This window comes from Coturnix japonica, chromosome 11, assembly GCF_001577835.2.
Source record: "Coturnix japonica isolate 7356 chromosome 11, Coturnix japonica 2.1, whole genome shotgun sequence".
NCBI classification, from domain to species: domain Eukaryota; kingdom Metazoa; phylum Chordata; class Aves; order Galliformes; family Phasianidae; genus Coturnix; species Coturnix japonica.
Genome location: NC_029526.1, coordinates 13,064,206 through 13,079,254, shown reverse-complemented (window position 1 = coordinate 13,079,254; position 15,049 = coordinate 13,064,206). Strand labels below are relative to the sequence as shown.

Here is a 15,049-nt window from a genome sequence, read left to right as displayed (position 1 = left end):
TGGCACAAATCTGCTTTGCATTAGAGCCCAGTTGTTTCAAGCTTGATATATGTTCGTCTGAATGCTGTCGCTTTTACTCTGGTTGATTTGTTAAAAGTTTGCTCGCTTCCAGTAAACTAAAAATGGGCCTGCTTTCTAGAAACCATTTGTCTGAGCATCTACGGAGAATCAGTTCCAGTTACACTGGGTCAGCCCAGTAACCCACACCAGCAGTGCAAGATTTTGAGTTTGTTATGGAAGGGTTGTAAAATAGAACTTGAGTATTTATCTTTGTGATACCTAAAATTTCACCAATCTCAGGGCAGTCTTCAAGCAATCATAATCTGTCTTTCAACAATTGCTTAGATCCAGTGTATGGTATGTATCACTAGTGGTGAACATGCTGGGGGGGTATTTTCATCCTAATATGTGCAGGATTGGGGCCAAAACATCTATTCAGTTGCATAATGGGGTATTAGGGTGGAGGCCCTCATTTCCATGCTGTTCAGATGATCTTCTTTATACAGGGAAGCAAGATGTTCTAATACCCTTATCTTACCTTACATAACTACAGACGTTAATCATAAAAAAAAAAAAAAGATCCAGCCCTTTTTAATATTAGGGAATGAAATGATAAGGCCTGACTTAATTTTTCAGTTTTCACTTGATAAACCTTAACTCTGAGATGCTAAAAGAGCTGGATTCAGTAGACTTCTCAGTAGCCTTTGGGTGTAATTATATCAGCCTAGGTGTATATATTCATCTTTTCTCCTTGTAAGAGATATTTACATGAACTTTAGAGTGGAGATTCTTAAAGGGTTAACTGGAAGGAGGTATTTGGATTTCTTTCTAGGGAGAGGAAGGTAATATTTTTAAGAAATAGCAATCTGAAAAAATAATCAAAAGATATTTATAGCACATAGCAATTGTTTAATGAGTTTTCAGCATTTCCATTTCTAGGCAACAAACTTTGTCAGCCACCAATATACTAAGAAGTGGTTTGAAGCGATTATTCGCTTTGGTGCTATTCCTCATTAAAGTACAGCTTCTGAAACCAGCATGGAGAGGAGTTTCAAAGTGAAACCATTTTTTTTTTAAGTATGACTGCATATCTCTATAAAGTTGCTTATGGTTCCACTTTCCACACCCTATAAATAATAATAATGGTTGAAAATAACAAAAGCTTCCCACTCAGACCAATTTACTGCAATTTTCCTTTCACCATCTTATTCAGTTTATTTAATCTTTAAGCTATCTCTGAATTGCCTCTGGATTTCAGACACATACATGCAGATAATTAGCATAGGTGCAGATATTACGCAAGATCAGCAGGCTTATCAGATATAGGCATTTCTAATGTGTCGGTCCTTTGCACATCCTTTTTAGATTCCTACTTTCTAATAACCATGGACATTTTTGGGAGGATGAACCCCTGGTCTTCCTTCTCCAACTGAAGCAGACCCCTATGGATGGGACTTAAGTCCCATTTAAATGCAGAACTGGCTCTCAAAGGAAGGCTGCAATCTGCATGCCACACCTCTGCCCTCTCTTGTATACAACGGAAAACCCATCAGTGTTACTGTAAATTGTGGTGGCTCAGTCCAGGGAAACCATATTTTGCACCTCATCTGGTCTAAATATTGAGTTTATGAGTGAATGTTGCTTTGCATTATGTGTTATAGATGCTTTATGTTTATTTAAGAACTCAGTTTGCAGGAATGTTTTCCAGACATGCGGTTTACCGCAATAGACAGTTGTTGATATTCTGATCCCAAGAGCGTTAGAATATGTTTAGAAATTGCGACACTTTTAAAACCAGATGTTCTACATAAGCTACACAAAAAAAAAAAAAAGAAAAGAAAAAGAAAAAGAAAGGGGGGTGGGGGAACAAATAGAACTGTCATTTGGCATGAAAACAAGCCTGTGTTAAAGCAAAGGCAAACACATACCAAGTGAAATAAACGCGGTGAACTGCCCTCAACCCTTTCCTCCTTTTCTAAGTAACTATTTTAACAAAAAAAATGGAAAATCCTAACTCCCAGATGGTGTGGGAAGGGAGAAGGAAGGCTTTCAGGTCCAGGTTCCCATTGGAAGGAAGTTGTTGGATCTTACTCCTGCGATGGATCAAAACAGAGTGACAGAGCTGGGCAACTTCATGCAGGGAAAGAATGTAAATCTGGATTCAAAGCCCAGCATGGAAATGCATTTGCTTTTTCTTTCTAAAGGCAAGTGGTCGCCACTGAGGAGGCAAAGAACATTGTGCCCAGCATGGTGAATCACCACAAAGAGGCTCCTCCCAGCAGCTACAGGATGGTGGCATGTACTGCTCTGGTGTCCAGGATGATTTGATGGAGAAATGCCTGCAAACAGGTGGGGGATCCTGCACCAGGGACAGCCTCAGATGCTGAACTATCTCACAATACTTCACCTAGAGGTATCTGAAACAAGAACACAGTTGGGCAGCAGCAGAATAGGGACTCATCTCCTACTGATGACAGACCGTCTCTTTCTATTTAATCTGTTTCTGTTTTTAAGTCTGACTTTAAATTCTTTCCCTTGTTCATATAAACAGAAGGTGAAAAAGCTTCACAGTGACCAACCTCAGGCCTGTTAGGGTAATCAGTAACAGCAATCCAGGTCCTGACAGAAGAAAATAAGAGCATGTGACAGCCAAAAGAAAAAGAAACCAAGCCACTTTTGCTTTCCTTTACAACTGCATCCCACAGGGACAGAAATATATTACCAGCATGTCTGGGGTCATTTTCATGAAACTCTTAGTTTAAGCAACTACAACAATGCATGTATTTGCCCAAAGATTGAAAAACGTTGCATTTGTGGTATAGAAGTGATGTAATGTCTGCCATGCAGCTTGGTTTGTAAACAGTTAAATCAGAACTGTAAAGAAAAGTGTTGTGCAAACATGACTTCGCCAGCAGGTCTCCTGAGCACTGAGTGTTGGCTCTGCTTGGACCCTCCAGTATCTCTTTAGAGCTGCAGCAAGCTTTCTCTGCACACTGCTGCTGCCTTTTAGCATTTTGGTAGGCTGCAAAGGAACAGGATCACTTATAAGCTAGTGGTTTCACAGGAGGCAATTTAGTGATGTTAGTAAAAGGAAAAAACTGCCCTACCAGCTTAGTCACTCTGCCTCCGCTGAGCAGAAGACTCCTCCTAGCTTTGGACAGTTTGTTAGTCCAGCTTCAAAGAATTAATGCAGTAGTAGAATCTGCCCACTGACTCATTCTGCTACTCATGAGTACCTGAAAAGCCAGCTCTGAAACTCTTACTAGGTCTGCCTCACTAAAGACAATTTATGACGGAAGTTCATGTACATATTTATTTTGTTGCTAAAGAGTTTGCTGGCATACTTCAAAGTGTGGGCTATTGCCTGTTCAGGTTTATTGCCTGCTTGAGTGAATTATTGCCTACCTGAACAGGCCTGCTGAGCAATAGTTCAAATTAAAACATGTCATTTATCATGTTCACACCAATCCAAAATGACCGCAAAACCCAAGGTGTAATTATTGCCAGCCTCTGACTGCAGAGCTATCACAGCAAGCTCTCAGCCAATGGGGAATACTGGTTCCTCTCTTCAAAGCAAATGTGCTGCTTTCTTCATAATCAACAAATATGACCCTAGCATTAACAGTAATGCTGTTTCACATGCTGATATTCACCTCTGAAACCAACTTTTAAGTATAGTGGAAGAGTGTGGCGTGGATCTCATCCAAGGTGACTTTTTCTTAAAAATGCAGTTTTAGACCAGAAATTTTTCATTCAAATTTCTTCTTTGAAAAACAAGTCTTGCAGTTTTCACCAATATCTGGAAAGTAGGTTGTCACACATCATGGAATGGCGATGTTATTTTTATTGCTGATATTTTTCATTGCTGCTACCAAGAGAAATCTCAGCACCAGCATCAGCTCTGGACTCCTGTGTGCCTACAGCTGTAGTGAAGCCTATACACCCGTGTTCTGCTCCGTCCTTTTCTATCCCTGTTGTTTATTGTGTCATCTTTCCATATTCCTTGATATATCCCAGGGCTGGTGTCATATTTTAACCTAAAACTTGTAGGGCTGCAGCTGCCTATGGTATGTATGTGAAAGCAAGGAAAAGCAGCGATATATAGTGTGTGCTGTTCCCTCACATCCCTCCCTAACCCTTCCTGGCTCATCCAGGGCTTTTGAGCTTTTTCTGGATAACATAAATCTTTTAAAGTAGGAGAGAAATGAACCTTTTCTCTATGTCTTCACTGGGGCACTCTTCTTTCTTTTGTTGTTGTAAGGCCTGAAAGGAGAGAATTATTCAAATAAGAGCTGAAATATCAGACAACAAAAATCAGAAGTATCTGCTTTAATGGAAGAATTTTATGATAGGTACCCTAAAAGATTAATGTTTTTGGTCTGTTTCCACATGTAAGTGTAAGTAGGGAAATTAAAAGTGGCTTTAATCTGTTCAGAAAACTGTGTGGTGCAGTTTACCTGCACTGGGGCTAAAGGTGGTCCAGGACTGCAGCACATGGTCAGGCTGGCTGCAGTTCGTGCACAGCCCTGGTTCTGAGCATCTTTATTCCTGTCTCACTTCTCCACGAGCCATATCAGGTCTCTGCAACTAAATAGTCCTCAAATTATGGAGTTTGCATTCTGATCTGAATTTTGCAACTCAAGCCTACCTGTGGTTATGCAGTCAGACAGAAAAGCCAACAAGCCAAGAGCAACGCCTAGTCACTGACTTTGATCTAGAAATAGTTATTATCCTGCTATCTACATTACAAAACATCCAGTTTGCTAAACCTGGGTTATCTCCTGATTTGACTTCATTTGATAGACAAGAGCATGTCCAGCAGGGAGAGCTTCATGTCCTGAAATGATGCATCTTTCCAAAAAACTGATAAGTGATAAACCTTGCAAAACCTGAGAGTGTAAAATGATATTTCCATCCACTTCCCAACTCCCTCTCTGCAGTTCCTCCTAAGCAGCACTGCCAGCAGCCTTTGCAGATGAAATGGAGAAGTGTCTGAATGCTTCACCTTACTTGGGTAATGCAGCCAGGTCAGAGCTGAGACCCACCAGCGGGCAGCAAGAAGAAACATACATTTCTAATGAGAAGCGTATCAGCATGGGTATGGAGAGAATTTGTTGGAAACGATTTATTTTCAAACAATCTCTTCAAATTGCTTTCTTCTTGGAAGCATAATGGGAAGTTACTTGAAAAGGAAGTCACTCAGAATTCTCTCCTGTTCACTCCGAATGGGAAGAAGCTCTTCTCTCTGAAGAATGAATTTGGGTCACGGTGCAGTAGCATTCTGTCCTCGCGCTGAATTACTTGCTGAACATGTGGTAGTGTTTTGCGACATGATCTGTGAACTGGGAAGTAAGCTGAGCTCACCCAACCCATTCCATTTATAGCTTTACACAAGTAAATAAGTATGTTTTCAGCCACTCAACACAAGAATGGCTTGCAAATTGCAACCGCCATTGCCCAGGAGGTTAAAGGTTAAGCTTTTCAACAGGTCAGACTGCAGTGCTAATTCACCTCAGTAGTGAGTCCCAGGCAGCCTGTAACACATATTTGTGGTGGTTGTGTTTGTATAGCATACACGTAAAATGAAAACCGTATGACAGAGTTTAGTCCTCTTAAATGGCTGTCACATTGGCTTGGGTAACTTTCATACAGTTATCCATATGTTAGCCAAGATTCTGGTGGTATTTTTGTATAAATTTTATTGACGTGGTGAACTAAATTGGGTAATTTCATAGCTATTATAATCAGCCAGTGGCCCAAGTAATGCACTGCTCTGTTTATCGTGAGAATGTTACTAACTGGTCTGGCCAGGTTCAGCTTCCAATGGTGGCCCTCTTCCAAGTGCAGAAAACCCGTATTTCTGACACAGAGGGCTCAGACAGGCGGTCCCTGTGTGCGTATCCACAGAAGCACTGATGTTGCAGGCTGAGGGCTCAGCTCCTGTCTCCAGATGTCTTTCCTGAACATTACACAAATAAGGAGCTTGCGAGAGCTTCCTGATTTCAGTTTGCAACTGCTAAAGCTTGGGCTGAGGTCTGGCTTAATGGAGATGCCTGAGTTAAGAGGCTGAATGAGGCAGATAGGCACCTGTATGCATTCAGTTGAGAGATAGGTGCTCTCATAGATACCTTGGGAAAGTGCATTTGTCCTCTGTGTGTGCCTGATCTATCGGCTTCATGCAGAGCTCCAGGTAATGAGTGGCCGAGCACCTGTATCTCAGCTGGACACCTGCAGTGCTATGCATGTGGGTCTAGATAGCTACAGCACGTCCAAAAGTCACCATCTCAGGTGGTTTCTCCAAGGGCTTGTTTTATTCTGTGACCTTGTGTACTACTTGGTGAACAGCCACAGCATGCAAACATGATCCTGAGGACAGTGAGGGTGTGTGTGTAGGTGACCAAAGGAAGCCATTTACTGCCTTTTGTTGGCAGAGAAGTATTAAAATTTCCTCCTCTGCAAGGCAGGAAGAGCAGACACAGCCCTGGACTTCCTCCCTGAGATCCTTCCTGACCAGGTTGCCCTTCTGCAAGGGAGGAGCTGTGACCCTTGAAGGCCATGTCTTAGCTCATCAGGACATACTCATGCACAGCACATACTCATTGCCCCGTTGCAAAGCAGGTGAACTTCAAAACTGAATATGCAGGCCATTTCAGAGAGGTTTCTGCTGAAAGGAGAAATAGGTAGCAAATACAAAGAGCAAACTGTGAGTTCACGTGGCGGGAGAGGAGCAAGATACTTAGAGAAGCTCTGATTTCCAGCTCCTATAGTCCCTCTGCATCCCCTGAAGAAGACGAGTGGTCCCCATCTTCAGTGAAATGCCTGATGGAGCCAGCAACATCACTCTGGCTTAACACTGACTATAAACGATGCTTATATTTCAAAAGCATTTTTAATAATATTTTTCATAAGTGTAAGCTAAAGTAGTTACTTTCCACCAGGGTCACGGAGAGTTCACCAAATGCTGATAGACTGTATTCTGTATTAATGGTGTTAAGCTAACTGCCTCACAGAACTGCCAGAGCCCTTTATTTAAAGAAATAGCACTGTATTTCACAAGAAAATATTTCTAAGGCTTTCCTTACTGATAATTTGTCTAAAGAGAGACATGTCTAATTATTTATATTGAATCTGGGAAGCCCAGAATTTGATGTGTTCAATAAGGTACGTGCTTTATTTGAATATACATTTAGAGCAGCGTGCAACATGGATCATTAAAGCATTTTGTTTTCTTTTTATTTAACAGAATATCAGCAATTAGCTTCCTTAGCTAATTATTGGATTTTTGAGCTGATTCTTTGGCTACAAGGTTAGGTCGTGCCTTTATACATAGTTTTCTGCAGCAAAAGGAGAATCACAGCGCGGATTGCATTTCTTCTCTTCAGCAAGGGGAAGGGGTCTGCAGCTCATCTGCATCAGTTCATCTATAATACTGAGCCAGGTGACGGGGCTGGGACTTATCCCTGCACACAGGACCTGGTTCATCCATCCAGAAGCATATCAGGAGTGGGGGACTTGTTTCTGGCTGTAGGTAAGATTCTTACTCCCTTGCCTGAGAAATGAAAACCATAAACTGGTTCTTGCTGGTACTTATGTAAATTCCCTATTAGAGGTGGTTTGAAAAGTGTATTAGTTAGAAACCAGTTATTATAGTTGTGTATATGAAGCGACTTTACAGCACAATTAACTAGAAAAATGTTGTAGATTGAATAGATTCTTTCCTCGGAGGCAGTGCAACCCATTGAAATCCATGTGACTGCACTGGGAATCCTCTGCATGAAGGGCTTGGTAATACAGCCCGTATCCTGCCAGCACTGAGACAAAGTCCAGAAACTGTGATATCTTGAGAAGGGCAGGTTCAGCTTCTTGAGTGATAAACTGTCCATAAACGTAGTGAGAGAAGTTGAAGGTCATATTTCGTGGGAAAACAGAGCCTGAGGCACCCATTAGAGTCTCGGTGCATGCAAACGGGTTTCAGCCTATTGTTTTAGAGAAGCTGTACTCTTGCTTATCTGTGTAAGATGGCACTGAATGACCCCAAACAAGCCTGAGTTAAACTACATAGAGAGAGAATTAATTAGTCAGGCATTTAACCATGAGCTTAATGTTAAGCATTCAAATTGAGGGGAGATACATAATTTTGTTAAAATTACATCAGTGGCATTGTTTGTATGTTTAAAGTTAATCACTGAACTTATCTGTTGCATTATAGCAGGGTCTAATAGCTTGTGCACTTATTAACGGATCTAAGATGTTTAATGTATTTATCATGAACTCTTGCTGCACATGAAGAGTTGATTGTTGCCCACTGATAAGTGGGGTAAGACCAGTGTGGCCCTGATCCTACAAATTGAGGGATAACAGGGAGCTGAATATGAATAGGGAAGGTGCCCAAGGCAGGTAGGTCTTCAACAGTTCACCATCAGCAGATAAGGTTTTCCAGAGCCCTCAAGGCTGAGCAAACATCTCTGGTTTTGGCATTAGCCCCAGGGGGAACAGCATTAGGCCACTGCTGAGTGCTTTTGAAAACTTTTGCTCACTGGTTTGGAAGTGGTAAGAGGGGAAAGTTGTGGTCTCCATGCATGAAGATGAGTTCTGGTCTTTGTCACTCATGGATGTGCTGCCTATATATGGGACATCCTCTCACCTCATCATTAGTTGGACACAGTTGCCTTTTGCTCTCAGAGCTGAGTGTGGGTAAAGGTGACAGACCTTAAAACCCAGACAAACGGATTTTCTTTGCAAGAGAGACCTGTGATCTGGGCTACCCCATCTGGTTCCATCTACACATATATGGGACGGGAGGTCTAGGCAAGAAACCAGTATTCCCACTCACTAGTAATCAAAAAAGAGATGTTCCTGAGCCATGTACTCAGCGCCTTCAGTTCTCACTGGGGTAGAGTTCCTTTGGGACTACTTTCCTGTGTCTTTAGGGGATGTAACCAAATTATACCACATGAGAGCTTGTAATTTTAATGCTATGCTGTAAGGGAAAACTATAAACATAACAGGAAAGACTGGATGTTTTCCATTCATATTTTTAGAAAGGTTGCTTCTCATCTGTACACATTAGTTTTCCAGCATCTTTGGCAAGATTTAAATGAATTATTTAACTGGAATTGAAAAGCAAGTCTTACTTCTAAATTAAGCCTATAAAAGCTCTTCTTTTCTTTTTTTTTTCCTCCTCTAATTCTTAGAACGTTACCACAGAAGATAAAGATAAAATCCAGATCCAAGAGGTGATAAAGCTAACAAAATACGGAACCTCTGAGCTGATGGGCTGGAGGCTGTGCTTGGAGAGAAATGACTGGCTATGATCAGAAGCATGGTCAGTACTGCTGAAGTGATAAGGCTTTAACCAGAAGAATTTCCATCTTGTGGCAGTCCTTTGTGACGGGTACCACTGCTCCAAGAACTCTTCTATCTGTGGTGTCAAAAGTGGGGAAACCAGGAATGGACCCTGGCTTGAAAGGTCAGTCTCTTGTCCTCTATTAATGGGAAATCTGCAGAAGTGATGAGTCAGAACCCAGCAGGAGTCCTTGTTTCAGAAACTAGAACCTGTCAGAGAGAGGCACTTGGTAGGAGGGGTGAATTCTGCTGCCAAGGCGGTGCTGCAATCACTGCTTGGTCTGTCCAGGCTGAAGCTGGGGATGTTTTACCAGCTGAACCCACACCCTGGGGGACAGAAAACCCATTCTGCTTTGTGTGAGAGGTAGTAGCCCTTGATCCTCACTCTGCAGAGCTTAAAATGCCCATTTCCTTGTGTTACATGTGGATGAGAAAAGCCAATCATCTGAATTGTGGAGCAGGAGATTTTTAATGCCCACACCAACCCCCTCACAAAAACTCTCTCTAGTATTTTCATGCTTCCCCTTTCGCTATTAAGACAAGATTTTTTCCTGCAGCTGAGCAGTGAACGTTTCATAAACAGTCCCTCCGTCTGCAAGCGGACCTTGAAAATTGATTATTTTGTGTTTGTTTCTTTTAGTCTCCAAATGTTTCTACCGTTATAAGGCAGGCAGTTATTTAGCTAGGAAGGAATGCAAAGAATTACAGAAGTTGAAAGTGATTAGGACTCTGTCTTTTAAGACAGAGCCAGTGACAAAGCCTGGCATTCAGCCTGCAGGGAGTGAGCATCATAAGACACCCTGAAGCCTTGAAATCCCTGGATATTAAACCCCATGGGGTGGCTTTTGCATTATCAGGGAAGAGACGATATTGAGGAGACAGCTTTCTTCATATTTTAAAGGTCTCTGAGTTAATATTTATTCTAAGTAGCTATTTATTTTTGGATACTTATATTGTTTCTAGGAAGGCCACAAAGAGTTCAATGTTATGGAGAAATGGTTACTTTGTGTTTATGGTTAAAGCAAAAACAAGAAGGAAAAAAGAAAGTGCCAAACAATCCTGCCCCAGTTCTTTATTTAAGGAGACAATGTACTTTCCACCCATGCACAGGCAGTGCTTTACAGGCTGTATAATAAAACACTGTTCCAGATATTGTCTAAATAGAAACAGATTTAACCCTGCTGTTGTGACTTGCATCGCTGGGTAATGAAAGTTTTCAGTCTGGTTTTACTTTGTTTTATGCTCACTGTGAGCTGCGCATCCACAAAGCCTTGTGCAAAGAGACCTGTTGTTCCAGTGCCATCTGTTTGTGTAGAAAAGGTGGACGACCCCTGAAACATAAGGTAACAGCAAGGGTTTGACCTTCTTTGTTAGGTCATGAATTCATCCCTCAAAGTGATATTTCTTGCAAAGACCACTGATCATAAAACAGAGCCCCATGGTTTCCAATGGGAGTTTCAGATGCTCATGATAACGAGGTGGTGGTCCCTATTTGTGAGATAGGTCTGAAACCCAAATGTTTCTAAGCCTAAAGCTCTTTGAAGGTGAGTTAAATCATTTACCCCTGTGGTTGTCTACTGATGGCATACTCAGGACTGCTGTAAAGATTCTTTAAATTAAGTTGGCTTTGACAATTACCCACTGCTGTGTTACCTAAAGCAATCTCCGAGCATTTCTCTGTAGGGGGAAAGACCTATGATAAGAGATAGTCCCTGAAGATCCGAGAACAAAAGATGGGCTGCAGCATATGCATGTCAGGAAACGGTCCATTACTCATGAATTGCTCCATTTCCGTACACCAACGGGGGTCACCCTGTCACTGAGGACCAGAAAGATTATAACAATAAAATAAATACTGCTCTATTTACAATTTTACAAGAAAACAACTTTTCATAGCCATTACAGAATGACTGTGGGTTTTTTTTTTAAAGTTTCCACAAATAAAACACTCTTGGAGGACAGTAGGAAGTTTGCAATTTGAAGTATTTTGCAGTGGGACTAAAGGCACATATCCATGTGTCACTGAGCTGGGGCCAGCTGTTGGGGCATGAACTAGGAAGAACCAGATTCTCCTCTTTGTTCCCCTCCAGATTTCCTGTGTGACCTTGAACAAGTCACTGAGTTTCTCTGCCTGTGTGTACTTTTCCCTTTGACACCCCACGATGCTACGATGCTCCCTTTAATCTGCTCTGTTATGTGGAATATTGCAGTGAGGTGCCAGCACAGGCACTGGCAGTGTTACCATTGCTGTGATCGGGATCCTATGCTGTAGGAGTTCTGCATACCCAGAAATTTAACATCTGGTCAGTATAGAATCATAGAACCCCTTGAGCTGGAAGAGACCTTTAAAATCCATCTAGTCCAACTCTTCTGAAATGAGCAGGGAAACCCCCAGCTCCATGAGGTTCTCAGAGCCCATCCAGCCTGACCTTCAATGTCTCCAGGGATGGGGCTTCCACCAGCTCCCTGGGCAACCTGTGCCATGGCAGTACCTCACCACCCTTATTGTAAAAAACAGCTTCCTCGTATCTGGTCTAAATCTCCTCTCTTTTAGTTTGAAACTATTTCCCCTTGTCCTGTCACAACAGGCTCTGCTAAAGAGTCTGTCCCCTTCTTCCTGACAGCCATCTTTAAGTACTGAAGGGCTGCTCTCAGTTCTCCCTAGAGCCTGTTGTTCTCCATGCTGAACAGCCACAGCTCTCTCAGCCTGTCCCTGTTGGAGAGGTTTCCCATCCCGTGGAGCATATTTTTGGCCCTCCTCTGGATGCACTCTAACACTACAAGCACTTTACATTCTGCCCACAGCAGGGGCTTGGAGCTAGACGACCTTTAAGGTCCCATGCCATTCTATGATTCATACACCCATAGCCCTGTGCCAGCCCCTTGCAGCCTACCTGTGTGATTTCCAGCTCAAAAGTGGTCTGATCTCAGCCGTGGAAAGGCTGGAGGAGGGATGCTGAGACTGGGCCATGGTGCATTTCCCACCTATGGGTCAGAGGTAACAGGATTTGCCTGCTGTGTGAGAAAGCATTTGAATGAGTACAAGTGACAGCAAGGGCAGGCATCATTATCATAATGCCTGTCTCACAGGTGTTGGAGGTAGTCACTGGAACAAGATTGCCCAAAATTTGTGTCCACTTGAAATGCTCCGTGTTTGTAATCACCAAGCAAGAATGAGCAGGTATGACTCTGATTCTTATCATCTAGCATTAAAACACAGCAGTCACCCCAGCCCGCCTCTTTAGTATTCATTTTACTTATTAAAGCTTCCCAACAAGTCTCTGCAGTGATGTTATCTGCTAAATTGTGTGAGGTTTCTGATCATTAAGTGGATTGGTCTTCAAAGAGCTAAATGAAAATATCAGTGTTACTTAGGTCGTATAGTGCAAAATGACAAGGAGGCCGAAAGACCTTCTGGCAACTGTTAGAGCAAACAAGTGTGGAATATTTTCACTAATGCTTCTTGTGGGTTTTTAGAAAGCTTTTTAATTATTTGGTAAAGCAAGTTAACATGGAGAAGCAGACTTGATCTTAAGCTGGAAGAGATTGGAACTCCCGACAAGCTTTTTTGTTCCACCGCTGTGACCTGGAGTTATGTGCTCTACTCCTGTACTAACTTTCCTCTCTGCAGAAGGAGCATTGTAATATTCATGTATGCGCTGGAGATATTATTATGGCAATTTCTCTAGTGCTTTGCACATAAACAGATACATTTAAGAAGGTGAGCCTCCCGCTGGTGGGTGTAAACATGAGCTTCAAGTTTTGCACCTGCAATTGCATTTCCTGTATATAACTGAGCACTTGTACCAGTAGAAACCTGACTGCAGAGGTAAATGAGGCGGCAGTGGTTGCCGTAACTTCTACTTGTAGCTGTGTTTTCATTCACTTGGAAAAATAAGCAGCCACAATGGTTGTTGGGGCAAATTGCATCCCCAACCAGGGAGTATGAAAATCGCCCACACAGGCACTGTAAGGAATATTAAACCGCTGCGTGATTTCTTTGGTGTATTCTAAGGACTGATTTTTACATAGGCAAAAATAATGATGAAAAATAATTGTAAAATACTGCAGTTTCTTGTGTCATATTTTCATACCGTCTCCTGTTTGGCATGGGCAGATCCCCAGCCCACCACAGTCCCACTCACCCTGCCCTCAGAGGCTGGAATTTTGCTCTGGGCAGGACAAGGTGGTTCTCCTTACCCCTCACCAGCTTTCCTCCTTATGGGGAAGCAGTGTTTGAGAGGGCTTACAGTAGAGAACTTCTCTGGTAATAAAATTACCAGAGTGTGCCTGTACTCCTTTTGTCCTTCTGTCTCTTTCAAGGTCTTGGTTGCTGGCATCTCTTTCACGATAACTGAGGCATGCTGAGTGAGAAGCATACGCGAAAGCAAAGAGGGAGTTCAGAGAGAGATGGAAGATGGAGGCAAAGAGAAAAAAAAAAAGGAAGTGTTGAGTTTTTAAACAGAAAACAAAGAAGCCTATAACCTAAAAACCCACAACCTAAAGGTAACAGCCATTTCCTATTTCTGTGAAAACTGTTAGGGTTTCTCTAAAGGAAGTGGGGGGGAGGTGGGGAGAGGACAGTTCCTGGTATTTTCCTGAGATTAGAAAGCAAATAAAGGTTAGCAGGTTTCCTATGTGACTGAAAGAAGTGTTTTGAAAAGTGTGAACTCCACCATAGTACAGTCCTTCGCTATATAGTAAAGGGTGAGTTACTACAGTGCTGGCTGGGAAGGAGACAAGGAATCTTCACTCACAGTTTACCCCACAGTGTCATTCCTTATGTATAAGGGGAAAAAAAAAAGTCTGGTTCGAAGACAGAATAGTTGGTACTGGAATGGGCTGCCCAGGGAGGTGGTGGAGTCACCAACCTTGGAGCTGTTCAAGAACCAAGGAGATGTGATACTTAGAGACTCACTTTAGTGGGCATTTTTGATGGTAGGTGGATGGTTGGAATAGATGATCTCAGAGGTCTTTTCCGACCTTAATGTTTCTGTGATTCTATGACTGCATCCTTCTTGGCATTCAGTAACACATGAGTCATTTACACCTAAGGGGTGTGCAGCCCTATGCTGTGAGACACCTTCCGAGCTCATATGGATAATTTGACATATTTGCCACACAGTGACTTAACCAGATGACCAAAAGATAACCAAAAGCTTTCTCCTTGGTGAAAAATTTATTCACAAAAAGCACCAGTAATGAAAGAGTCAATATGAAATCTCTGGAGGAAGTCAATTAATTGGTTTCAGAATGACTTTAAACAAGACTGAAACAGATCAAAGCAGTGTAAGGTAATGGTAAAATTTATAGTTCAAAATCAAGTTATTCGGTACTTCTTAAACACAGTATTTTAAACTTATATGGAAGCATCATAAGGCTCTTAGATTGTACTCGTGATCCTGTGTGATGAGCAATACTTCAGCTCGCCTTCTGCAGATAAGGAAAATTGGCATAACATGGGGAAATGACTGCTTGTTAGGTACAGGCAGCAGGGCGGAGGGACACTCATCACCTGCATTTGCATGTGGCTGAGCTCTCTGCCCATCCCCTTTCCTCTGCTGCATACAGGTGTTATCCAGCTGCACAGAAAGGAAGTGCCCCACTGTAGAGGATTTGCTGGCTTTTAAAGGGTTCGGTCTTCTGTGTCTTGAGCAAGGGCATGGAACTGAGCAGCTCTTTTGGGTGAATGCCAGTGGGGTTT

General features: G+C 42.4%; 1 protein-coding gene across 22 annotated transcripts in view; it reads left to right on the top strand.

Moving 5' to 3' along the window:
• MAF (MAF bZIP transcription factor) overlaps positions 1 to 15,049 on the top strand; it is a 698,813-nt gene that overhangs the window by 441,362 nt on the left and 242,402 nt on the right. For 18 of the 22 annotated variants that reach the window (XR_001557781.2, XR_001557767.2, XR_004308685.1 and 15 more), the window contains 4 exons: positions 2,205 to 2,349; positions 7,244 to 7,528; positions 9,195 to 9,469; positions 13,669 to 13,851. The exons of 1 other annotated variant lie outside the window; for it this stretch is intronic. The gene's annotated coding sequence lies outside the window, so the exon portion shown is untranslated. Of the gene's footprint in view, positions 1 to 2,204; positions 2,350 to 7,243; positions 7,529 to 9,194; positions 9,470 to 12,435; positions 12,527 to 13,668; positions 13,852 to 15,049 lie in introns of all 22 variants that reach the window. 3 more of the 22 variants (XR_001557771.2, XR_001557778.2, XR_001557783.2) reach the window with 3 other exon arrangements.